The sequence below is a fragment of the Ranitomeya variabilis genome, chromosome 1 (genome assembly GCF_051348905.1).
Source record: "Ranitomeya variabilis isolate aRanVar5 chromosome 1, aRanVar5.hap1, whole genome shotgun sequence".
NCBI classification, from domain to species: Eukaryota; Metazoa; Chordata; class Amphibia; order Anura; family Dendrobatidae; genus Ranitomeya; species Ranitomeya variabilis.
The window spans coordinates 48,830,607-48,856,768 of NC_135232.1; positions in this window are offsets into that span (position 1 = coordinate 48,830,607).

Genomic DNA, 26,162 nt, shown 5'->3' on the forward strand with positions numbered 1-26,162 from the left:
GCTAAACGAAAAGACACCGGATTGATAATTTCAGAAATCTTATAAGGCCCAATAAAGCGAGGCTTGAACTTAGGGTAAGAAACCTTCATAGGAACATGACGAGAAGACAACCAGACCAAATCCCCCACACGAAGCCGGGGACCAACACACCGACGACGGTTAGCAAAACGTTGAGCCTTTTCCTGAGACAATGTCAAATTGTCCACCACATGAGTCCAAATTTGCTGCAACCTGTCCACCACAGAATCCACACCAGGACAGTCAGAAGGCTCAAGCTACCCTGAAGAAAAACGAGGATGAAAACCAAAGTTACAAAAGAAAGGCGAAACCAAGGTAGCAGAACTAGCCCGATTATTAAGGGCAAACTCGGCCAACGGCAAAAAGGTCACCCAATCATCCTGATCAGCAGACACGAAGCATCTCAAATAGGTTTCCAAGGTCTGATTGGTTCGCTCCGTTTGGCCATTTGTCTGAGGATGGAATGCTGAAGAAAAAGACAAATCAATGCCCATTCTAGCACAAAAGGACGGCCAAAACCTAGAAACGAACTGGGAACCTCTGTCAGACACAATATTCTCTGGAATACCATGCAAACGAACCACATGCTGAAAAAATAATGGAACCAAATCAGAGGAGGAAGGCAACTTAGGCAACGGTACCAAATGGACCATCTTAGAAAACCGGTCACAAACCACCCAGATGACAGACATCTTCTGAGAAACAGGAAGATCAGAAATAAAATCCATGGAAATATGCGTCCAGGGCCTCTCAGGAATAGGCAAAGGCAAAAGCAACCCACTGGCACAAGTACAGCAAGGCTTAGCCCGAGCACAGGTCCCACAGGACTGCACAAACGAATGCACATCCCGCGACAAGGAAGGCCACCAAAAGGACCTAGCCACCAAATCTCTGGTACCGAAAATCCCAGGGTGACCAGCCAACACCGAACAATGAACCTCAGAAATTACCCTGCTAGTCCATCTATCAGGAACAAACAGTTTCCCCACTGGACAGCGGTCAGGTTTATCAGCCTGAAACTCCTGAAGTACCCGCCGCAAATCAGGGAGATGGCAGAAAGAATCACCCCCTCCTTGAGAATCCCAGCCGGCTCAAGAACTCCCGGAGAATCAGGCAAAAAACTCCTAGAAAGGGCATCAGCCTTCACATTCTTAGATCCCGGAATATACGAGACCACAAAATCAAAACGGGAGAAAAATAGAGACCACCGAGCTTGTCTAGGATTCAACCGTTTAGCAGACTCTAGGTAAATCTAATTTTTATGATCAGTCAAGACCACCACGCGATGCTTGGCTCCCTCAAGCCAATGTCGCCACTCCTCAAATGCCCACTTCATAGCCAACAACTCCCGATTGCCGACATCATAATTACGCTCAGCAGGCGAAAACTTTCTGGAGAAGAAAGCACATGGTTTCATCAAAGAGCCATCAGAATTTCTCTGAGACAAAACGGCCCCTGCCCCAATCTCAGAAGCATCAACCTCAACCTGAAAAGGGAGAGAAACATCTGGCTGACGCAACACAGGGGCAGAAGTAAAACGACGTTTAAGCTCCTGAAAGGCCTCAACAGCCGCAGAGGACCAATTCATCACATCAGCGCCTTTCTTCGTCAAATCGGTCAGAGGCTTCACCACACTAGAAAAATTAGCAATAAAGCGGCGATAAAAATTAGCAAAGCCCAAAAATTTTTGAAGGCTCTTTACAGATGTGGGTTGAGTCCAATCATGAATGGCCTGGACTTTAACAGGGTCCATTTCAATAGCCGAGGGAGAAAAAATGAAACCCAAAAAAGAAACTTTCTGAACTCCAAAGAGGCACTTAGACCCTTTCACAAAAAACTCATTAGCACGAAGGACCTGAAATACCATCCTAACCTGCTTCACATTAGACTCCCAATCATCAGAAAAAAACAAAATATCATCCAAATACACAATCATGAATTTATCCAGATAATTCCGGAAGATATCATGCATAAAGGACTGAAATACCGATGGAGCATTAGAGAGCCCGAATGGCATCACAAGATATTCAAAATGGCCTTCGGCGTATTAAATGCTGTTTTCCATTCATCACCTTGTTTAATACGCACGAGATTATACGCCCCTCGAAGGTCGATTTTAGTAAACCAACTGGCACCCTTAATCCGAGCAAACAAATCAGAAAGCAAAGGTAAAGGGTACTGGAATTTGACCGTGATCTTATTGAGAAGGCGATAATCTATACAGGGTCTCAAGGAGCCATCCTTCTTGGCAACAAAAAAAAAAAATCCCGCTCCCAATGGTGACGAAGACGGGCGAATATGCCCCTTCTCCAAGGACTCCTTTACATAACTCCGCATAGCGGCATGCTCTGGCACAGACAGATTGAAAAGTCGGCCCTTAGGGAATTTACAGCCAGGAATCAAATTAATGGCACAATCGCAGTCCCTATGAGGAGGCAGGGAACTGGACTTGGGCTCATCAAATATATCCTGGAAATCCGACAAAAAGTCAGGAACATCAGAAGAAGGGGACGAGGAAATGGACATCAATGGAATATCTCTATGTATCCCCTGACAACCCCAACCAGTTACAGACATAGATCTCCAATCCAGCACTGGATTATGTACCTGTAACCATGGAAAACCCAGCACAACAACATCATGCAAATTATGCAACACCAAAAAGCGAATATTTTCCTGATGTGCTGGAGTCATGTACATGGTCAACTGTGTCCAGTACTGGGGTTTATTCTTGGCCAATGGCGTAGCATCAATCCCCCTTAGGGGAATAGGGCTCCGCAAAGGCTCCAAGGAAAAACCACAGCGCTTGGCAAATTCTAAGCCCATTAAGTTCAGGGCAGCGCCAGAATCCACAAATGCCATAACAGAAAAGGACGACAATGAGCAAATCAGGGTAACAGACAAAAGAAATTTAGAAAGAAAATGGTAACAGACCTAGGGACCCTCTTAGTACGCTTAGGGCAATCAGAAATAGCATGAGCAGAATCACCACAGTAAAAACACAGGCCATTCTGACGTCTGAATGTCTGCCTTTCTGCTCTAGTCAAAATCCTATCACATTGCATAGGCTCAGGACTCTGCTCAGAGGACACTGCCATATGGTGCACAACCTTGCGCTCGCGCAGGCGCCGATCAATCTGAATGGCCAAAGACATTGACTCATTCAGACCAGCAGGCGTGGGAAACCCCACCATAACATCTTTAAGGGCTTCAAAAAGACCCTTTCTGAAAATCGCTGCCAGGGCATACTCATTCCATTTTGTGAGCACAGACCACTTTCTAAATTTCTGGCAGTATACTTCTGCTGCTTCCTGACCCTGACACAGAGCCAGCAAAGTTTTTTCTGCCTGATCCACAGAATTAGGCTCGTCATACAGCAATCCGAGCGCTTGAAAAAATGCATCAACATTGAGCAATGCAGGATTTCCTGGCTCAAGGGAGAATGCCCAGTCCTGCGGGTCGCCACGCAGCAAAGAAATAACAATCTTCACCTGCTGAATGGGGTCACCAGAGGAACGGGGTCTCAGAGCAAAAAACAATCTGCAATTATTTTTAAAGTTCAGAAATTTAGATCTATCCCCAGAAAATAAATCAGGAATAGGAATTCTAGGCTCTAATACCGGAGTCTGGACAACATAATCTTGGATACTCTGTACCCTTGCAGCGAGTTTATCCACGCGCAAGGACAGACCCTGAACCTCCATATCAGCACCAAAATCCTGAACCACCCAGAGATTAAGGGGAAAAAAAAGACAAAACAAGCTACAAAGGAAAAAAAATGACTCAGAACTTTCTTTTCCCTCTTTTGAGATGCATTTAACACATTGTAGGCCAGCTGTACTGTTATGACCTGGTGGTTAAGAGGCCACACTGATATGACGTGGTGGCTAAAACGCAACATGGGACGAGCTCTGAGGAGGTGGTATCTCTACTGACCGCAATCCCTAATCCTAACAACCACACTAGTAATAGCCGTGGGATGTTCCTGACTCTCCCTAGACACCTCTTCACAGCCTAAGAATTAACTACCCCTAAAGAAGGAAATAGAAAGCTATCTTGCCTCAGAGAAAACCCCCAAAGGAAAGATAGCCCCCCACAAATATTGACTGTGAGTGAAGAGGGAAATGACATACACAGAAATGAAATCAGTTTTCAGCAAAGGAGGCCAATACTAAACTTGATAGACAGAGAGAAAAGGATACTGTGCGGTCAGTATTAAAAACTACAAAAATCCACGCAGAGTTTACAAAAATGAACTCCACACCGACTCACGGTGTGGAGGGGCAAATCTGCTTCCCAGAGCTTCCAGCTAGCCTGAATACGACATAGTGACAAGCTGGACAAAAAGAGACATATTTGCAAAGCAATAAGTCCAAAGCAAATGGACAAACAAGAATTAGCAGAAACTTATCTTTTGCTGACAAGGACAGGCCATATGAGAAATCCAAGGAGAGAACAAAATCCAACCTAAGACATTGACAGCTGGCATGAACTAAAGCCCCGAGCAGGTTTAAATAACAAACCCAGGCAAGGCGATCAGTGATGGCAGCTGCTACAGCTACCTAAAGGAGCAGCAGTTCCACTCGAAACCACCAGAGGGAGCCCAAGGGCAGAACTCACAAAAATACCATTAGCAACCACAGGAGGGAGCTCCAGAATGGAATTCACAACAGATGAGGCCAGGAAGGGATACAAGCAAGCGTGTAAGGTCACGATGTTATGATGTCGATGTATGTGACCTTACGCGCACAGGCACGGAGGAAATGGGCCTAGTCACAGCATTAAGGTTAAGTGAAGCGGCCCAGGGATTTTAGCACAAGCATTGGTGATAAGAAGATGTACCGAGAACTGGACAGGTGATGGTGAGGAGTGGAGGGGCCAGAAAAGTGAGTGACAAGGTAAGTATGAGTATTTTGTTTTTTATTCATTTGATAGCCCGTTACAATGCAGTAATCTCTAGTCATTATGCAGGGAGGAGGAGGTGAGCTGTGACATCGCCTATTGTGATTGACATATCCTGTGTTATCAGCTGTGTAGAGAGGTGTTATCAGTCATTTAAATCCTGTCTCTGATGATATGGAAACTGCTGTAAACTCTTTCTGTAAAGACAGCAAGTAAGTGTCTACAGTCCCCATGGCCAGTAAGAAAATTTCAAGATTACTAATATATTTATTCATTATTAATGTTCTAAAAAAAAAAAGCAAAAATTTACGCAAAACGGATGCACATCCAGCTCAAGTGCATTGCAGTTCCTGGACCATCCTGCTTCCTGTGCTGCAATACACGCCGATGGACAATCAGAGGTTGGCAGCTGATGTTGGTGTACCAGGCATTGTCATCGCATGGTAATGACATCATGTGTCACTATAGCAGGTACGCCGATGTCAGCTGCTAGCCTCTGTGCCAAGTATATATACCTGGAAAGAGCCCAGGATGGGGGACACTAGTACAGGATGGAGGGGAACATAACTACATAGTGAAGGGTAGGCCAAACAAGTATGTCTTTATAGGATTTAGGATGCTAGAAGGACTCATCTGACTGAAATGCATAGAGGGTCCAGGTACAAATTGTGCACCCTGGCCAATTGGAGTCCAGTTATACTACTGCCTATATAAATACAGTACATGCACTTTTTTAGGTCAGCAATAATGTTAGGCTCACTAGGTGAGGTGTATTCTAGGAGCACACAGACCACAGGCATCGGTGCAGCAGGCATTTGAGGCATGCAGGAAACCTGTAGCAGAAGACCTGGAAGCTACAGGCAGACAGGAAATGTCCTAGAGACCACAGACAGGTGGCAGGGGTCCTGGAAGACCAGGAACAGGTAGCAGAGGTACTGGAAACTGCAATCAGGTAGCAGAGGTACTGGAAGCTGGAGATATCCTAGAGACCTTAGACAGGTAGCAAAGGTACTGGAAGCCACAGACAGGTAGCAGAGGTACTGGAAATGAGATCTCCTGGAGACCTCAGACAAGTAGAATAGGTACTTAAGACCAAAGTCAGGTAACAGAGGAGGTATTGGAAACCACAAATAGGAGGTACTGGAGGTCACAGGCAGGCCGGAGACGTCAGGGAGACCACAAAAAGGTAGAAGAGGTACTGGAAGCTGCAGACAGGAAGTAGAGGTACTGGAAATTAGACTTCTTGGAGACCTTAGACAGGTAGAAGAGGTACTGGAGACCACAGATAGGTGGCAGAGGTACTGGAAACCACAAACAGGTAGCAGCAGTAGTAGAAGCCGATTCTGGGGAATTGCAGTAAGGTAACAGAGGTGCTGGATAACTGGGAATGGGTAACAGAGGTATTGGAAGCTGCACGGAGACTGGACATATCAAAGAGTGTGCTGGCAAGTAGCAGAGGTCCTGGAAGACCAGGAAAAGGTAGCAGAAGCACTGGAAATCACAAAACAAGTAGCAGGGGTACTGGAAGTCACAGGCAGGCCAGAGACGTTTGAGAGATCGTAGGCAGGTAGCAGAAGTCTTAGAAGACGAGGAACAGATAGTAGAGCTATTGAAAACCATATGCCGACAGGAGACATGTTGTGGAAGACTAGGAACTGGCAGCAGGTGCCTTGCAAGCCGCAGACAGGTAGCAGAGTTCCTGGAAGACCGGGAACAAGTAACAGAAGTCCCAGAATTCGCAGACCATTAGTAGAGGTCCTGAAAGACCAGGAATGGGTTGTAGTGCATCAACAAACTAAACTGTTGATGAGCTTCAAGAGGTAGTCAACGGGAATGGTCTTCCAACAATCTTGAAGGAGTTCCCAGGGATGCTTAGCACTTGCTGGTCCTTTTGCCTTCACTCTGCGGTCCAGCTCACCCCAAACCATCTCAATTGTGTTCAGGTCTGGTGACTGTGGAGGCCAGGTCATCTGGTGTAGCACCCCATCACTCTCCTTCTTTGTCAAATAGCCCTTACACAGCCTGGAGGTGTGTTTGGGGTCATTATCCTGTGGAAAAATAAATGAGGGTCAACTAAATGCAAACCGGATGGAATAGCATGCCGCTGCAAGATGCTGTGGTAGCCATGCTGGTTCAGTATGCCTTCCATTTTGAATAAATCCCAACAGTGTCACCAGCAAAGCACCCCCACACCATCACACCTCCTCCTCCATGCTTCCTGGTGGGAACCAGGTATGTAGAGTCCATCCGTTCACCTTTTCTGCGTTGCACAAAGACATGGTGGTTGGAACCAAAGATCTCAAATTTGGACTCATTAGACCAAAGCACAGATTTCCACTGATCTAATGTCCATTCCTTGTGTTCTTTAGCCCAAACAAGTCTCTTCTGCTTGTTGCCTGTCCTTAGCAGTGGTTTCCTAGCAGCTATTTTACCATGAAGGCCTGCTGCACAAAGTCTCCTCTTAACAGTTGTTGTAGAGATGTGTCTGCTGCTAGAACTCTGAGCTGCTGTTAACCTGCAATTTCTGAGGCTGGTGACTTGGATAAACTTATCCTCAGAAGCAGAGGTGACTCTTGGTCTTCCTTTCCTGGGCCGGTCCTCATGTGAGGCAGGTTCTTTGTAGCGCTTGATGGTTTTTGCCACTGCACTTGGGGACACTTTCAAAGTTTTCCCAATTTTTCGGACTGACTGACTTTCATTTCTTAAAGTAATGATGGCCACTCGTTTTTCTTTACTTAGCTGCTTTTTTCTTGCCATAATACAAATTCTAACAGTCTATTCAGTAGGACTATCAGCTGTGTATCCACCAGACTTCTGCACAACACAACTGATGGTCCCAACCCCATTTATAAGGCAATAAATCCCACTTATTAAACCTGACAGGGCACACCTGTGAATTGAAAACCATTCCCGGTGACTACCTCTTGAAGCTCATCAACAGAATACCAAGAGTGTGCTAAGCAGTCATCAAAGCAAAAGGTGGCTACTTTGAAGAACCTAGAATATAAGACATAGAATAATTTTAGTTGTTTCACACTTTTTTGTTAAGTATATAATTCCACATGTGTTAATTCATAGTTTTGATGCCTTCAGTGTCAATGTACAATTTTTATAGTCATGAATATACAGAAAAATCTTTAAATGAGAAGGTGTGTCCAAACGTTTGGTCTGTACATAGGTTTGTTTCTTGGTAGGCCTTATATAGGCCTATGTAGATGATCCAATGAAGGCTACTTGCAAAGCTCGACTTTAAAAAAGTTTAGTGGACCCGGGTGCAGGGAGCAGAACCCGAACTCAGGACAGATGTGTAACAAATGGGAAAAAAATAGGAACTGTGGGTCTCTTGCTGGCATGTCCACAATTAAAGGGGTTGTCCACTACTAGGACAGCCACTTCTCAATCTAAATGTTTGTCTCTGTTAAAATAAAAACACCTAGAGTATACTCACCTTGGTTGGTGGTGCCATTCCGGCGGTATTGGCACTCGCGTTCTCAGGGCTCACGTGAGGTTGCTATGTCATGTGAGCACTAACCCAAGCAGCACTGGCGTCACTGTCCCCGCCTTCAGACCTATAAGTAATCAAGAAAATATTAGCATTAGCCACAGTTCTCACTTCATGTTAATTACTTATAAGTACAAAGGCGGGGACTGTGACACCGGCGCTGATTGGATACAAGGCTCATGTGGCGTAACAACCTCACGTGAGCCCCAAGAGACCAAGTGCCGACACCACTGGAACAACTCCTTCATCAGAGGTGAGTATAGGCATTTTTATTTTAACTGGGGAAAACATTCAGAGAGCGGAGGGGCTATCCTAGTACTGGACAAACCCTTAAAATTATTTTAAATGGAAGGAGGTATTCAGGCTCTCCTTACTATAGGTGATCAATATTAGATGTAATGGATCTATACATTCTAAGCCTCTCTGATTGGTGCCTTTATATTGCATCCATAAATTTATAAACTGCTCAGTTTGGTGCCTTTTTATTGGATCCAGACATTATAAGCTGCTCAGTTTGGTGCCTTTTATTTGGATCCAGACAGCATAAGTTGCTCTGATTGTCCATCATTTGTCCTGCAGCTACACTTTCTAACATAAACTCAGGGCTGTAACAAGGGACAGGAGAGGGTCTATTGTTATTTCATGGGACAAGCCAATAGTTCTCATTCTCTCTGTTTACGAAAATGTCTGATGTCTGTTGTTTGACTACAGTCCCTGTGTCTTTCCATTGCTTATTTGCATGACACGATACTTTATTCTTCATGTGTGTATTTTCTATTAACTGTAATGACATTAGGTTTGTTGCTGTAGATTGTGAGCGAGACATTAAATACATGCATGGGAGGAGACGCCATACACCAATGTTACTAGAGACGACTCCCAGGGAAAAAAAATCTTAATTAGAAAAATGGCATCGTCCATCAGGAAACGAATGGGATTTATTTATTTTCTTTCTATTGATTTTGGTGTTTTTGCAATATGGTATAGAAAAGAAAAAATCCAGATTTTGGTTTCTGACTACATAAATTAAGGAGGACGTAGTGTCTGCGACTTATTTTCATCAAAGTTTAGTGCTTGGCTGATTATCAGCTCTGCTCCTTTATGCTGCAATCACAGGTTGCACTTTTTTTTACAAAGCATTAGTTTACTGCTATTTTCAAAAACTATATCGCAAACGTTGCGGATTTACCGCAATTGCTGGAGAACATGTGAATGCAGCCAAAATAGCCAACTTTGATGAGTCCCAAGCAGAAATGAGTGAATCCAAGCATAAAAGTTCGTCGAATACGGACTTGTCTCAGACGTCCATTGCAAAGTTCGGAGTTCCGGGGGAAGTCCGTTGGAGAGAGAGAGAATTTTCTACCTAAAAAATTAAGGTCCCAATTGTTTTCAATTGTCTTATCAAGATACTGTTGGTTTGTCCTTTATACTGCAGGGCTGCTGGACAGCATGTGTAGCGCCCCCACTGCCGCAGGGCCGAGGGGTACCCGATACCGGGCCTCTGAGTCTCTGCTCTGGGGTTGTCACTGTGGCTAGGCCCGGTCCGTGACCCTGCTGAGGGGCGTACAGTGAATGATAGATGTGGATGGTGGTGGTGGTGCGGTGCAGTAAATAACGAGGACACCAAGTTGCAGTCTCTTTACTGAAGATCTCTGGGTCCTCAATCCGGAATACGGTTAACCAGGCTGCGCAAGTCCGGCCGGTCCACTGGCACCTCCAGAGTTCTCCTTGCAGGTGGAAATCTGTGCCTTCCTGCTAGCGCTATGTGTTGTAGTCCTTCCCTGCTGTGCTTACGGAAAGTCCCCACAACTGTTGTGTCCGTTTCTTAAGTTCCCTCACAACTCGATTAGATGATGTTCTGCTAATCTTCCGTCCCTCCCTGATGTTACGGTTAGGACGGCACCCGTATGACGGGTAGGCTCGGAGCTCTTCCGGGACCCTAGAGTCGCCCCTCTCCACAAGTTGCCCCCTATGTCTTCGTAGGTGATTTAGGTGAGACAGCCCGCCTATGACTGACTGTCCTGCCGTTGGTTTGAAGTATTGCTTGAAGCTAGGTGTATGAATACTTCCTCGGCGTTCCGGCCGCCGGTTGTGCGTCTCAGTAGGATGTTGCCTCGGTCTCACAGCACGACTCCTACTGGTATTCTCCTTCTTGCTTTGATCTCGTTTCTCACTCAGCACAATCTATCTCGCTTCCAATCCCTCCTTGGGCACCGCCGCTATGCTGAGCAGGCGCGGTCCCGTTACGTTCTCTCAAGTTGCCAGGCCTCTGTCAGGATCCCACCCCTGACAGGGACCCTACCGAATCTTCTCCCACAACACCCTCTGCCACAAGGTGTTGCCTGGTTCCAACCCAGTCAGCTTTCTGTCCTAACTTCCTGCCTGACCCCCAGTTTTACCAGTATGTGAGGAGTGGCCTAATGAATAGAACCCTTAGCTCCCCCTGGAGGCCCGGCTGTGAAATGTATTGGTGTCTGTGATACCTGGTCAGATGAACTCCTTCAGTGCCATCAGACGTACCATAGCTCCCCTTAGTGGCGGAGCCACAGTACTGCAACGACCAGGACTCTGGGGCGCTGCACTCCCCCCCGGTTAAATCCAGTACTCCTGGACTGGGAAGAAAACAACAATACAGGTTAGCAAAAAGACATACAATTTTGAAAATGCAATAACAATAAGTAAGCTTGAACAGAGCTTCCCTTTATGGGAGGTGAGGACACTTGAACGTTACAAACATGGTTAAACATTATAAATTACAGGCTATAAATAACTCCTGTTACCCAACCGGGTATTCTACTTAGTGCAAACTTTTGAATATTAAGTTAACATTGCCTTTAAGGACGTATACTCCCTATCCACTAAAGACTTTACTTATAAAACATTATAATATTAATTAACTCTTTCTCTTTCATTCTCCTTCGTTAGATCTGCAGGACCGCCTGTCCTAACTGCTCCAGGCCTACTGCCTCTCCTTTCTTTACAGGACCGCCCCTTTCAGCCCGGGCCTTCTGCCTTTTCAACTACTATACACAGTATAGAACATAACATTTACTTTCAGTTTGAAATCACTGAGCCATCCTTACATAGCTCCCAAGAGGACTCACTGACTAACCCCGTACGGGTTCACTCTCTGTCCTCATTTTTCTATCAACATTATCAGTCATTTCTTACAATCAACTGGTTGGATACATATAACTTTTCATGTAAGCATCATCATCACTTTCTTTTTGTCAAGACATTATTGCTATCTATCAGTCTTAAAGCAATACCATTCTTTAAGTGCAACAAGTGAACATCCCCTTTAAGAGGGGACCAAGTCTTTATGAGGTAGCACATCTTCTCAAGCTACCAGTCCATACTCAGCAAAGGCTCCGGTGCGGTATCTTCACAAAGAGTCCTTCTTTAAGTAAAACCAGTAGGGAGCACCTTTAAGAAGGTGCAAACTATTTACAAGCAGTTTGTATCATGCACTGTTCATGATTGCGGCAGTTCTTGATAACAAAGAAGAAAATAGAAAAATAACCAAAAACACAATAGGGATCCCGGGTCAACAAAGGGATCCCTTTAAGAGTTAACCCTAGACGGGTTTTAGCAGCAAAATCAGGAAACAAACACTTTAAGAAACTATGTACATGTTCAGAATACTAAAACATTTATTTGAACCAATCAGGAGGCAGCACCGGCGGAGGCAACCCCTGTGGGTATTGCGAACCGCCCGGTACTGCATAAGGGGGTCTGCTGTCCCAGCTGGGGGTCTGCGTACCCACAGTCTTCAGTTCCGGGGCAGTAGTCACGCGGGTCCCCTGAGGAGGCATCTGCGTGGCCACGACAGCGGTGGAGGTTATAACGCGGCAAGTCGTAGTCTTCACGATCGTGCCCGTTGGGGTGACCATGGTGGTCTCGGTGGTGATCGTGGGTCGACCACAAGGGGGCACCTTGGCTACGGGAGAGATCTTCTCCGGCACCTTAGTCGAGGGTTCCACCAGCTTCTTCTTGTGGACATTTAACGCGAAACATCCCTTCTCCCCAAAGTGCCGGGTGTAGGTAACTTCATCCCCTGGGTGGAGGTCCCGGTCCTGGTGACCCTCCCTCAAATGAGATTCAACATCCCTCCGATTAACAAACACTTCCGCATACAGGCCCGGTTCTTTAATGAAGCCCCAGCCTCCGCGGAGCTTGAAGGTGGTGATAACGCCCTGCCTGCGCGGGGCCTGGTGAGTGGTGGGGTCCTTGCGGGCCCGATCCTTGACCGCCAAATCTTTCTGGTGGTAGGCCTCTAGCCCGGCCAGGTATTCTTTCTGTTTCTCCTGCCATTGCTGCTCTAGCTGGACCTGGTATTCCTCCCAGCTTAGGGCCTGTACCATCTCTCCCTCCTGGGTCTTCACCCCGGGGAACCCCATAAGATTGGACCCTGGGTTTTCCCAGCGGCACACTGTGCGCTCTGCACGGACTTCACACAGCAGAGCAGTGGGTCGAAGCGGGGCTTTCAGGCGGTGTTCCATACCCGTGGGCTCCTCCCATTGCAACAGGCGCTGAAGTCTATGGGTCCCAGGGAGAGGGGGTGCCGCAACGGGACCTACTAGTAAGCCCTCGGCCGGCGGGACAGGGTCGGCGGACTCACCAGCCGATGCAGGCTCCTCCTCCGCGGCGGGTTCCTCTGGCGATGTCAGCAAGGACCCCGGCAGCAGTATCGGATCTGATGCTAGGAGACTGCGGTCCGGCGCCGCCTGGTGCGGAGCCTGGGCCTTCACATCACGTCACGTCGAGCAAGTTCTCCATCTCGACCTGCAGGAGTTCGGTGCTGTCCCCGGAGAACGGGCTGCTGTGCTCATCCGGGTAGTTGGGGGAGACTTCCGCCTCAACCCCACTTTCGGGTTCAGAGCTGCTGGCCATGGCGTCCTCCACGTGGGTCGCTTCCTGGTCTTTTTCCCGCTCTCTCCTTCGTGGGCGGTGTCGTCTTCTCGGTCTCCGCCCTCCATTGAGGATCAGGAGGCGGATCTCCGCTGCTGACGGACACGTCCTCACAGTGCAGAAATATTTAGACTGGGCGGCCATTGTCTTTCGCGCTCTTCAGCTTGTTCACGCCCACTTCACGCCCCTCTTCTTCTCCTGCGCTCTCCTCAGCGCTGTAATGGCGGCGAATTCTGGCGGTAAATGGCGCAGCACAGTCTTTGCAATAAATCACAGTCCAAGCACAATAAATCACAGTTCCAAGGCACACATGACCCGATTCCTCAGGCTTAAGTAGATCCTGTTCGTGACGCCAAGTTGTAGCGCCCCCACTGCCGCAGGGCCGAGGGGTACCCGATACCGGGCCTCTGAGTCTCTGCTCTGGGGTTGTCACGGTGGCTAGGCCCGGTCCGTGACCCTGCTGAGGGGCGTACAGTGAATGATAGATGTGGATGGTGGTGGTGGTGCGGTGCAGTAAATAACGAGGACACCAAGTTGCAGTCTCTTTACCTCTTTACTGAAGATCTCTGGGTCCTCAATCCAGAATACGGTTAACCAGGCTGCGCAAGTCCGGCCGGTCCACTGGCACCTCCAGAGTTCTCCTTGCAGGTGGAAATCTGTGCCTTCCTGCTAGCGCTATGTGTTGCGATCCTTCCCTGCTGTGCTTACGGAAAGTCCCCACAACTGTTGTGTCCGTTTCTTAAGTTCCCTCACAACTCGATTAGATGATGTTCTGCTAATCTTCCGTCCCTCCCTGATGTTACGGTTAGGACGGCACCCGTATGACGGGTAGGCTCGGAGCTCTTCCGGGACCCTAGAGTCGCCCCTCTCCACAAGTTGCCCCCTATGTCTTCGTAGGTGATTTAGGTGAGACAGCCCGCCTATGACTGACTGTCCTGCCGTTGGTTTGAAGTATTGCTTGAAGCTAGGTGTATGAATACTTCCTCGGCGTTCCGGCCGCCGATTGTGCGCCTCAGTAGGATGTTGCCTCGGTCTCACAGCACGACTCCTACTGGTATTCTCCTTCTTGCTTTGATCTCGTTTCTCACTCAGCACAATCTATCTCGCTTCCAATCCCTCCTTGGGCACCCCCGCTATGCTGAGCAGGCACGGTCCCGTTACGTTCTCTCAAGTTGCCAGGCTTCAGTCAGGATCCCACCCCTGACAGGGACCCTACCGAATCTTCTCCCACAACACCCTCTGCCACAAGGTGTTGCCTGGTTCCAACCCAGTCAGCTTTCTGTCCTAACTTCCTGCCTGACCCCCAGTTTTACCAGTATGTGAGGAGTGGCCTAATGAATAGAACCCTTAGCTCCCCCTGGAGGCCCGGCTGTGAAATGTATTGGTGTCTGTGATACCTGGTCAGATGAACTCCTTCAGTGCCATCAGACGTACCATAGCTCCCCTTAGTGGCGGAGCCACAGTACTGCAACGACCAGGACTCTGGGGCGCTGCACTCCCCCCCGGTTAAATCCAGTACTCCTGGATTGGGAAGAAAACAACAATACAGGTTAGCAAAAAGACATACAATTTTGAAAATGCAATAACAATAAGTAAGCTTGAACAGAGCTTCCCTTTATGGGAGGTGAGGACACTTGAACGTTACAAACATGGTTAAACATTATAAATTACAGGCTATAAATAACTCCTGTTACCCAACCGGGTATTCTACTTAGTGCAAACTTTTGAATATTAAGTTAACATTGCCTTTAAGGACGTATACTCCCTATCCACTAAAGACTTTACTTATAAAACATTATAATATTAATTAACTCTTTCTCTTTCATTCTCCTTCGTTAGATCTGCAGGACCGCCTGTCCTAACTGCTCCAGGCCTACTGCCTCTCCTTTCTTTACAGGACCGCCCCTTTCAGCCCGGGCCTTCTGCCTTTTCAACTACTATACACAGTATAGAACATAACATTTACTTTCAGTTTGAAATCACTGAGCCATCCTTACATAGCTCCCAAGAGGACTCACTGACTAACCCCGTACGGGTTCACTCTCTGTCCTCATTTTTCTATCAACATTATCAGTCATTTCTTACAATCAACTGGTTGGATACATATAACTTTTCATGTAAGCATCATCATCACTTTCTTTTTGTCAAGACATTATTGCTATCTATCAGTCTTAAAGCAATACCATTCTTTAAGTGCAACAAGTGAACATCCCCTTTAAGAGGGGACCAAGTCTTTATGAGGTAGCACATCTTCTCAAGCTACCAGTCCATACTCAGCAAAGGCTCCGGTGCGGTATCTTCACAAAGAGTCCTTCTTTAAGGAGCGCTGCACATGGCATATTGGTTGTCCGGGATTTTAACATTGATGCGCTCTCTTTATGATTGGTCATCAATGTCTGATCGGTGGGGGTGCGACTCCTCAGCTGTTGCCAATGTCGGTCGGAACAGCAGCTCAGTCAGCGGCATAGTGGCCACAGCTGGGTACTGAACATCGACCCCCTATTGATCTGAATAGCTGGTTGTGCAACACCCGGCTGCGGCCACTATATAGGTGACAGAGTTGTGCTGTGCAGCTCCACAACTGGGCAGTTTCGGCTGCTGCCAATACTGGGAAGAGCTGAACGGCGGGGAGTGCCGAGTGTATCGCCTCCACCGATCAGACATTGATGATGACCTATACTAAGCTCTCAATGCTAAAGTTCGCGACAACTCTTTTAAAACCAACAGAAAGTCAGTTTGCCACCTATAACTTCTCTTACAACCCACTGGTAATAGTGAGTTATGAAGTTCATTAGCTCAGTCATTTAGATGCATTCTAATAGCTAGAACAAAACTGATGATTGCTTCGAGAGGGCTGTCTGGTTTTTTTTTTACCTACTGAGTTCCCTTGCAAGTGTACAGGTTGCACATATGATATATCTGCCCATACTACCAGCAACAAAACCATCAGCAAAGAATAGAAGATTATCAAGTAAGTGCTACGCATTGACTACTATGGAGAAACCCTGAAAATCCAAGTTCAAGGGGAAACCTGTTGTGAATTCTGCTCTTGGGCTCCCTCCGGTGGTTATAAGTGGTAGCGCTGCTGTCTGTCCTTCACAGCAGTCATCAGGTGTGTCCACTTCGGACTGGGCAATTTAGTCTGGCTTCACCCTTTAGTCAGTGCCAGTTGTTAATTGTTTCTGGAGGATTCACATCCCTTCCTGGTCTCTCCTGCTTGCTGTTCTTTTCAACAAAGATAAGTTCTGCTTGTTTTTGCAGCCCACATTTTGTGGGCCTTATTGTTCAGTGCATTTCATGTTTTTTCTTGTCCAGCTTAATCTGTGTAAGGATTTATGCAGCCAAGCTGGAATTTTGTATTTTCTGTGGTGGATATTTTCTAGTATTTTAACCCCTTAACGACCGCCGATACGCCTTTTAACGGCGGCCGCTAAGGGTACTTAAACCGGTACTTAAAGTGAATAGCGCCCCCCAGAGTTGGATTTTCTCTGGGGTCTCGGTTGCCGGGGGTAGCCGAGACCCCAGAGAACATGATTCGGGGGTTTTTTACCGACCCCCGAGTTGCGATCGCCGGTAAATAACCGTTTACCGGCGGTCGCACCAAAAAAAAAAATGCGATTTGCCATTTAATTTCTCTGTCCTCCGATGTGATCGCACATCGGAGGACAGAGAAATGTGGTCCCCGATAGCCCCCCAACACTCACCTACCTCCCCCGGTGCTCCTCGTGGCTCCCGATGGGCGCCGCCATCTTTTTCCGGGGAAATAATGGAGGGTGCATGCGCAGTGCGCCCGCCGCCCGGCACCCGGATGTTCTTTGGGGTCTCGGCTGCCGGGGGTAGCCGAGACCCCAAAGAACATGATCGGGGTCGGTTTTTACCGACCCCTGTTTTGCAATCGCCGGTAATTAACTGTTTACCGGCGACCGCAAAAAAAAAAAAAAAAAGCGATGTCATTCTCTGTCCTCTGATGTGATCGCACATCAGAGGACAGAGAAATAGGGGGATTCGGGGACCCTGTTATACTTACCGGTGTCCCTGGGTCCTCCTGCTTCTTCTGCTGGCCGCCGGTTTCTTGCTCCGGTAAGAAAATGGCAGGCGCATGCGCAGTGCGCCCGCCATGATCTGCCGGCCGGCAAAAGAAAATTCTTCCTCTTTTTTTATTTTGGTCACTGTGAGATCCTATCACAGTGATCAAAATAAAAAAAATAGTAAATAACCCCCCCCCTTTATCACCCCCTTAGTAAGAAAAAAATAATAAAATAAAAAAAATGTATGAATTTCTATTTTCCAAATAGGGGTAGGGTTAGGGGTAGGGTTAGGGGTAGGGTTAGGGGTAGGGTTAGGGGTAGGGGTAGGGTTAGGGTTAGGGTTAGGGTTTGGGGTAGGGTTAGGGGTAGGGTTAGGATATGTGCACACATAGAATGGTTCTCTGCGGATTTTTCCGCAGCGGATTTGATAAATCCGCAGGACCAAAACGCTGCGTTTTTCCTGCGGATTTATCGCGAATGTACCGCGGTTTTTGTGCGGATTCCACTGCGGTTTTACACCTGCAGTTTTCTATTATGGAGCAGGTGTAAAACCGCTGCGGAATCAGCAGAAAGAATTGACATGCTGTGGAATGTAAACCGCTGCGTTTCCGTGTGTTTTTTTCCGCAGCATGGGCACAGCGTTTTATGTTTCCCATAGGTTTACATTGTACTGTAAACTCATGGGAAACTGCTGCGGACCCACAGCTGCGGAAACGCTGCGGATCCGCAGCAAAATCCGCAACATGTGCACATAGCCTTAGGGTTAGGGTTAGGGCTTGGGTTAGGGTTAGAGCTAGGATTAGGGTTAGGGCTAGGGTTAGGGCTAGGGTTGGGGCTAAAGTTAGGGTTTAGTGTTGGGTAGTGTTGAGCATTCCGATACCGCAAGTATCGGGTATCGGCCGATACTTGCGGGTATCGGAATTCCGATACCGAGATCCGATACTTTTGTGGTATCGGGTATCGGTATCGAAACAACATTAATGTAAAAATGTGTAAAAGAAAGAATTAAAATAAAAAATATTGCTATACTCACCTCTCCGACGCAGCCTGCACCTTACCGAGGGAAGCGGCAGCGTTCTTTGTTTAAAATTCGCGCTTTTCTTTCCTTTACGTGAAGTCCCGACTTGTGATTGGTTGCGTCGCAGTCACATGGGCGACGCAACCAATCACAGCAAGCCGTGACGTAATTTCAGGTCCTTAAGGATTTTAAAATTACGTCCCGGCTTTGTGATTGGTTGCGTCGCAGTCACATGGGCGACGCAACCAATCACAGCAAGCCGTGACGTAATTTCAGGCCCTTAAGGATTTTAAAATTACGTCCCGGCTTTGTGATTGGTTGCGTCGCAGTCACATGGGCGACGCAACCAATCACAAGCCGTGACGTCACGGGAGGCTAAACACGCGCGCATTTTAAAATGCGCGCGTGTCCAGCCTCCCGGCTTGTGATTGGTTGACCGCGATGCAACCAATCACAAGCCGGGACGTCACGGGAGGCTGGACAAGCGCGCATTTTAAAATGCGCGCGTGTCCAGCCTCCCGGCTTGTGATTGGTTGACCGCGACGCAACCAATCACAAGCCGGGACGTCACGGGAGGCTGGACAAGCGCGCATTTTAAAATGCGCGCGTGTCCAGCCTCCCGTGACGTCACGGCTTGTGATTGGTTGCGTCGCCCATGTGACTGCGACGCAACCAATCACAAAGCCGGGACGTAATTTTAAAATCCTTAAGGGCCTGAAATTACGTCACGGCTTGCTGTGATTGGTTGCGTCGCCCATGTGACTGCGACGCAACCAATCACAAAGCCGGGACGTAATTTTAAAATCCTTAAGGACCTGAAATTACGTCACGGCTTGCTGTGATTGGTTGCGTCGCCCATGTGACTGCGACGCAACCAATCACAAAGCCGGGACTTCACGTAAGGAAAGAAAAGCGCGAATTTTAAGCAAACAACGCTGCCGGTTCCCTCGGAGAGGTGAGTATAGCAATATTTTTTATTTTAATTCTTTATTTTACACATTAATATGGTTCCCAGGGCCTGAAGGAGAGTTTCCTCTCCTTCAGACCCTGGGAACCATCAGGAATACCGTCCGATACTTGAGTCCCATTGACTTGTATTGGTATCGGGTATCGGTATCGGATTGGATCCGATACTTTGCCGGTATCGGCCGATACTTTCCGATACCGATACTTTCAAGTATCGGACGGTATCGCTCAACACTAGTGTTGGGGCTAGGTTTAGGGCTAAAGTTAGGGTTTGGGCTAAAGTTAGGGTTAGGGCTAGGGTTGGAGCTAAAGTTAGGGTTAGAGTTGGGATTAGGATTTGGATTAGGGTTCGCATTAGGGTTACATTTGGGATTAGGGTTAGGTTTGGGATTAGGGTTAAGGCTAGGGTTGGGATTAAGGATAGGGGTGTATTGGGATTAGGGTTAGGTTTTGAGGTTAGGGTTGAGATTAGGATTAGGGGGGTGTTGGGTTTAGGGTTTTGATTAGGGTTATGGTTAGCTTTGGGATTAGGGTTAGGGGTGTTTTGGGGGTTAGGGTTGTGATTAGGATTATGGATCGGGTTGGGATTAGGGTTAGGGGTGTGTTGGGGTTAGAGTTGGAGTTAGAATTGGGGGGTTTCCACTGTTTAGGTACATCAGGGGGTCTCTAAACACCACAGCCAATTTTGTGCTCAAAAAGTAAAATGGTGCTCCCTACCTTCTGAGCTCTGCCGTGCGCCCAAACAGTGGTTTACCCCCACATATGGGGCATCAGCATACTCGGGATAAATTGGACGACAACTTTTGGGGTCCAATTTCTCCTGATACGCTTGTGAAAATAAAAACTTGGGGGCTAAAAAATCTTTTTTTGTGGAAAAAAAAAATATTTTTTATTTTCACGACTCTGCATTATAAACTTCTGTGAAGCACTTGGGCATTCAAAGTTCTCACCACACATCTAGATAAGTTCCTTGGGGGGTCTAGTTTCCAAAATGAGGTCACTTGTGGGGGTTTTCTACTGTTTAGGTACATCGGGGGCTCTGCAAACCCAACATAATGCCTGCAGACCATTCTATCAAAGTCTGCATTCCAAAACGGCACTCCTTCCCTTCCGAGCTCAGCCATGCGCCCAAACAGTGGTCCCCCCCACACATGGGGTATCAGTGTACTCAGGACAAATTGGACAACCACTTTTGGGGTCCAATTTCTCTTGTTACCCTTGTGAAAGTAAAAATTTGGGGGTGAAAAGATCATTTTTGTGGAAAAAATATGATTTTTTTTATTTTCATGGCTCTACATTATAAACTTCTGTGAAGCAGTTGGGGGTTCCTAGTGCTCACCACACATCTAGATAAGCTCTTTGGGGGGTCTAGTTTCCAAAATGGAGTCACTTTTGGGGGGTTTCTACTGTTTAGGTACATCAGGATCTCTGCAAATGCAACATGACACCTGCAGACCATCCAATCAAAGTCTGCATTCCAAGCGGCGCTCCTTCCCTTCCGAGCCCTGATGGGTGCCCAAACAGTGCCCTCTCCCCACATATGGGGTATCAGCGTACTCAGGACAAACTGGTCAACAGATTTTGTGGTCCAATGTCTCCTGTTACCCTTGATAAAATAAAAAATTGCAGGCTAAAAAATCATTTTTGAGTGAAAAAAAAGGATTTTTTATTTTCACGGCTCTACGTTATAAACTTCCGGGAAGCACCTGGGGGTTTAAAGTGCTCACCACACATCTAGATAAGTTCCTTAAGGGGTCTAGTTTCCAAAATGGTGTCATTTGTGGGGGGTTTAAACTGTTTAGGTACATCAGTGGCTCTCCAAACGCGACATGGCGTCCGATCTCAATTCCAGCCAATTCTACACTGAAAAAGTAAAACGGCACTCCTTCTCTTCCAAGCTCTGCGGTGCGCCCAAACAGTGGTTTACCCCCACATATGGGGTATCGACGTACTCAGGAGAAATTGCACAACAACTTTTGTGGTCTAATTTCTCCTGTTACCCTTGTGAAAATAAGAATTTGTGGGCGAAAATATCATTTTTGTGTAAACAAATGCGATTTTTTATTTTCACGGCTCTACGTTATAAACTTCTGTGAAGCACTTGGGGGCTCAAAGTGCTCACCACACATCTAGTTAAGTTCCTTAAGGGGTCTAGTTTCCAAAATGGTGTCACTTGTGGAGCGTTTCCACTGTTTAGGCACATCAGGGGCTCTCCAAACGTGACATGGCATCCGATCTCAATTCCAGCCAATTCTGCATTGAAAAAGTCAAACGGCGCTCCTTCTCTTCCAAGCTCTGCGGTGCGCCCAAACAGTGGTTTACCCCCACATATGGGGTATCAGCGTATTCAGGAGAAATTGCACAACAAAATGTATGGTTAAATTTCTGTTTTTACACTTGTGAAAATAAAAAAATATGGTTCTGAATTAAAGTGTTTGCAAAAAAAGTTAAATGTTCATTTTTTCCTTCCACATTGTTTGAGTTCCTGTGAAGCACGTAAAGGGTTAATAAACTTCTTGAATGTGGTTTTAAGTACCTTGAGGGGTGCAGTTTTTAGAATGGTGTCACACTTGGTTATTTTCTATCATATAGACCCCTCAAAATGACTTCAAATGTGATGTGGTCCCTAAAAAAAAATGGTGTTGTAAAAATGAGAAATTGCTGGTCAAATTTTAACCCTTATAACTCCCTAACAAAAAAAAATTTTGATTCCAAAATTGTGCTGATGTAAAGTAGACATGTCGGAAATGTTATTTATTAACTATTTTGTGTGGCATATCTCTCTGATTTAAGGGCATAAAAATACAAAATTTGAAAATTGCAAAATTTTTAAAATTTTCACCATATTTCCATTTTTTTCATAAATAATCGCAAGTAATATCGAAGAAATGTTACCACTAGCATGAAGTACAACATGCCACAAAAAAACAATCTCAGAATCAACAGGATCCGTTACAGCGTTCCAGAGTTATAACCTCATAAAGTGACAGTGGTCAGAATTGTAAATATTGGCTCGGTCATTAAGTACCAAATTGGCTCTGTCACTAAGGGGTTAATACTGACCGCATAGTTCTCTGTCCTATCCTTCCTATTTAGCTAGATTGGCCTCCTTTGCTAGATTCCTGTTTTCAGTCTGTGTATGTTTTTTCCTCTCCTCTCACAGTCAATATTTGTGGGGGGCTGTCTATCCTTTGGGGATTTTCTCTGAGGCAAGATAGTTTTCCCTGGAATCTGGCTCCCCAAAAAACAGATCAGGAGTTGGAATTCTAGGCTCTAAAACCGGAGTCTGAACGATATAATCAGAAATACCCTGTACTCTAGCAGCAAGTTGATCCACACGAGAAGCAAGTCCCTGAACATCCATGTCAGCGCCAAACTCCTGAGCCACCCAGAGGTAAAGAGGGAAAAAAAAACACACAACAGAGTACAGAAAAAAAAATGGCTCAGCACTTTCTTTCCCTTCTTCTGAGATGCGGTTAACTCATTGTTGGCCAGTTGTACTGTTATGATCTGGTGGCCTAGGAGCAGCATGGGACGTACTCTGGAGAAGGTGGTATCTGTACTGAACGCAGACCCTGAACTTAACACCGCAACTAGAAGTAGCCGTAGGATGTACCTACCAATCCTAGACACCTCGAGACAGCCGGAGGACTAATTAACCCTATAGATAGAAAAGGGAAAACTATCTTGCCTCAGAGAAAATCCCCAAAGGATAGACAGCCCCCCACAAATATTGACTGTGAGAGGAGAGGAAAAAACATACACAGACTGAAAACAGGATTTAGCAAAGGAGGCCAATCTAGCTAAATAGGAAGGATAGGACAGAGAACTATGCGGTCAGTATTAAAATACTAGAAAATATCCACCACAGAAAATACAAAAACTCCACATCTGACTAAAGACATGGAGGGTATATCTGCCTCTCCAGAGATTCCAGCTTGGCTGCATAAATCCTTACACAGATTAAGCTGGACAAGAAAAAACATGAAATGCACTGAACAATAAGGCCCACAAAATGTGGGCTGCAAAAACAAGCAGAACTTATCTTTGTTGAAAAGAACAGCAAGCAGGAGAGACCAGGAAGGGATGTGAATCCTCCAGAAACAATTAACAACTGGCACTGACTAAAGGGTGAAGCCAGACTAAATAGCCCAGTCCGAAGTGGACACACCTGATGACTGCTGTGAAGGACAGACAGCAGCGCTACCACTTATAACCACCGGAGGGAGCCCAAGAGCAGAATTCACAACAGAAACCCCTATGAGATATTAATAGTGATGAGCGAATATACTCGTTACTCGAGATTTCCCGAGCACACTCGGGTGTCCTCCGAGTATATTTTAGTGCTCGGAGATTTAGTTTTCTTCGCTGCAGCTGAATGATTTACAGCAATCAACCAGCTTGATTACATGTGGGAATTCCCTAGCAACCAGACAACCCCCACATGTACTTATGCTGGCTAACAGATGTAAATCATTCAGCTGCTGCAATAAAAAGTAAATTTCCGGGCACTAAAAAATACTCGAGGACACCCGAGCATGCTCGGGAAATCTCGAGTAACGAGTATATTCACTCATCACTAGATATTAATCCTGGCACTTGCACTCTGAATGGTAGATCTGCACATCAGGCTGATGTATTATCATAAGAGTCCATAAAATTTCAAGGAACCATAACCCTAACTCTTGCAGCCCAGTCACTCTCTGCAGCAAGGAATAGAAATCATATGCAATTTCTAAAGAAGTTAGGGTAAGCAAGACACGTCTCATAGAGATCATTTCAATTTACACTTGTGATATGAAGTCCTCTCATAAAATGTTGTGATTCTGAGACGTTTTGAAAAATACAACTTGATGGAGGCTGACATATCCCCTGTGCCGCTCGCTCTGTAAAAAATGTGACCTATAGCCATTGGTGACCACTCTAGCCAGAAAGCAGAAGCTTTAGTGGTGGAAAAAGCTGAAATGAGTCTGCATCAACGTAGTCAGGTGGGCGCATGGCTTACCGGTGATAGGAGCCTGGTGTCATGTCATGGTTTACCTTTCTGGGATTCTGCTTGTAGAGGGGGCTCAGGTGGGCAAAAAGAAAATTTCATTGTGATATAGGGCTTTCATGTTTGCAATGTCAAGATTTCTGTAGTGCTGGCATCATATGTCTAACAGGTAAAATTTCTCCTCGTGGAGAGCACCAACCAGTGTAAAGGTACTTATAGGCCATGCAGGGCTCCTATGGAAAATTGAATATGCAAATATACTCTTCAAGTAGGAAGAGGACTAGAACTCTAGTGTTACCTTTTGTGGATAGTAACCCTAAAACTTAATATTGACCCTTTAATGAGCCTTCCACATGATTGAGTATAAAAAGGCAGAACCAGACACTTCATTTGCAGACACGTGTTTCGGTGTGTTTGCCCCTCAGCAGTGCAAGCAAAGGTATTATTTGGCTGACTGAGTGGTCTTCACAAGGGTTTTAAGGGGGAACTTTTCTCCTTGTAGAGAATGCCAACCAGCGTAAAGAGACTTATAGACCATGCAATGCTCCTGTGGGAAATTGAATATGCAAATATTCTCTTCACAGAGGAAGAGGACTAGAACTGTAGTGTCACCTACTGGGATTAACAACCCAAAAAGTCAATATTGACCCTTTAATGAGCCTTCCCACATGACTTAGGAAAAAAGCTAAATCAGAGATTCAATTTGCAGACATGTGTTTTAGGGTATTTTCCCCTCATCAGTGCAAAGTAGGAGATCTGATTTAGATCGATGGATGGCCTCTGAAAGGTGATGTAGCGGGTAACTTTTCTCCTTGTGGAGAATGCCAAACCAGCATATGGAGACTTATTGGCCATGCAATGCTCCTCTGAAAAATGAAATATCCTCTTCAGAGAGGAAGAAAAATAGAACTCTAGGGTCACCTATTGAATGTACCAATCCTAAAAGTCAATATTGACCCTTTAACGAGACTTAGTATAAAAAGCCAAACTAGACATTCCATTTGCAGAAACGTGTTTCGTGGTGTTTGCCCTTCATCAGTGCCAAAGCAGGAGGTCTGATTTAGGTGGATGAGTAGCATCTGAGAGGGAATGTAAGGAGGAACAGTTTTCATTGTGGAGATCGCCAAACCGGAATAAGGAGACTTATAGCATTTTTTGCAGCATCATACTGTATATCTAATGCATGAATAAAATTAACACTGTGTGCAGCACGTGTTTAATATGTGAGCTGCATAAGTGTGCTATGTGTCCTGTGTATTAGTGGCATGTGTCTAAAATGTTCACGGTGTGTGTTCGGCACAAGTCTTTTCTGTGACCAATATGTGTGGCATGTGTCCTATATGTATGCAACATGTCTGGGTGGCATGTATCTCAGTTTTTTAAGCTGCATATTTGTAGTTTGTGTTTAATAGGTAAGTGTGCATTTGTGTAAGTGGTGCGTCTGTGTCTGCATCTACATGTCCAATTTAAGTCTTGTATACAAAAAAAGGTTGCACTCTACCGTGCTAAAGCATGTCAATGTGAAATATATGAAATATGAAAATATGAATAGCAATACGGCTTTTGAATGTCGGGAAAAAATTAGACGTTTTGCACATAATTTGGCCAAATCATGCCTGCCCATCAACCAACGTCAAGGTAGTCTCAAATTACTGATAGGTCCATAGCAGCATACCATGCAGCATAGGTAGTACTTCTCTGTTCTGTATACATATGTGCAATATTTTTTGTTTATTATTTTTTGTCATAAAAAAAAATGCAAATATAAACATTTTTATTTTACTCATTTTTTTTAATCTTGTCCTTTATTTTAATTTTTCTTTT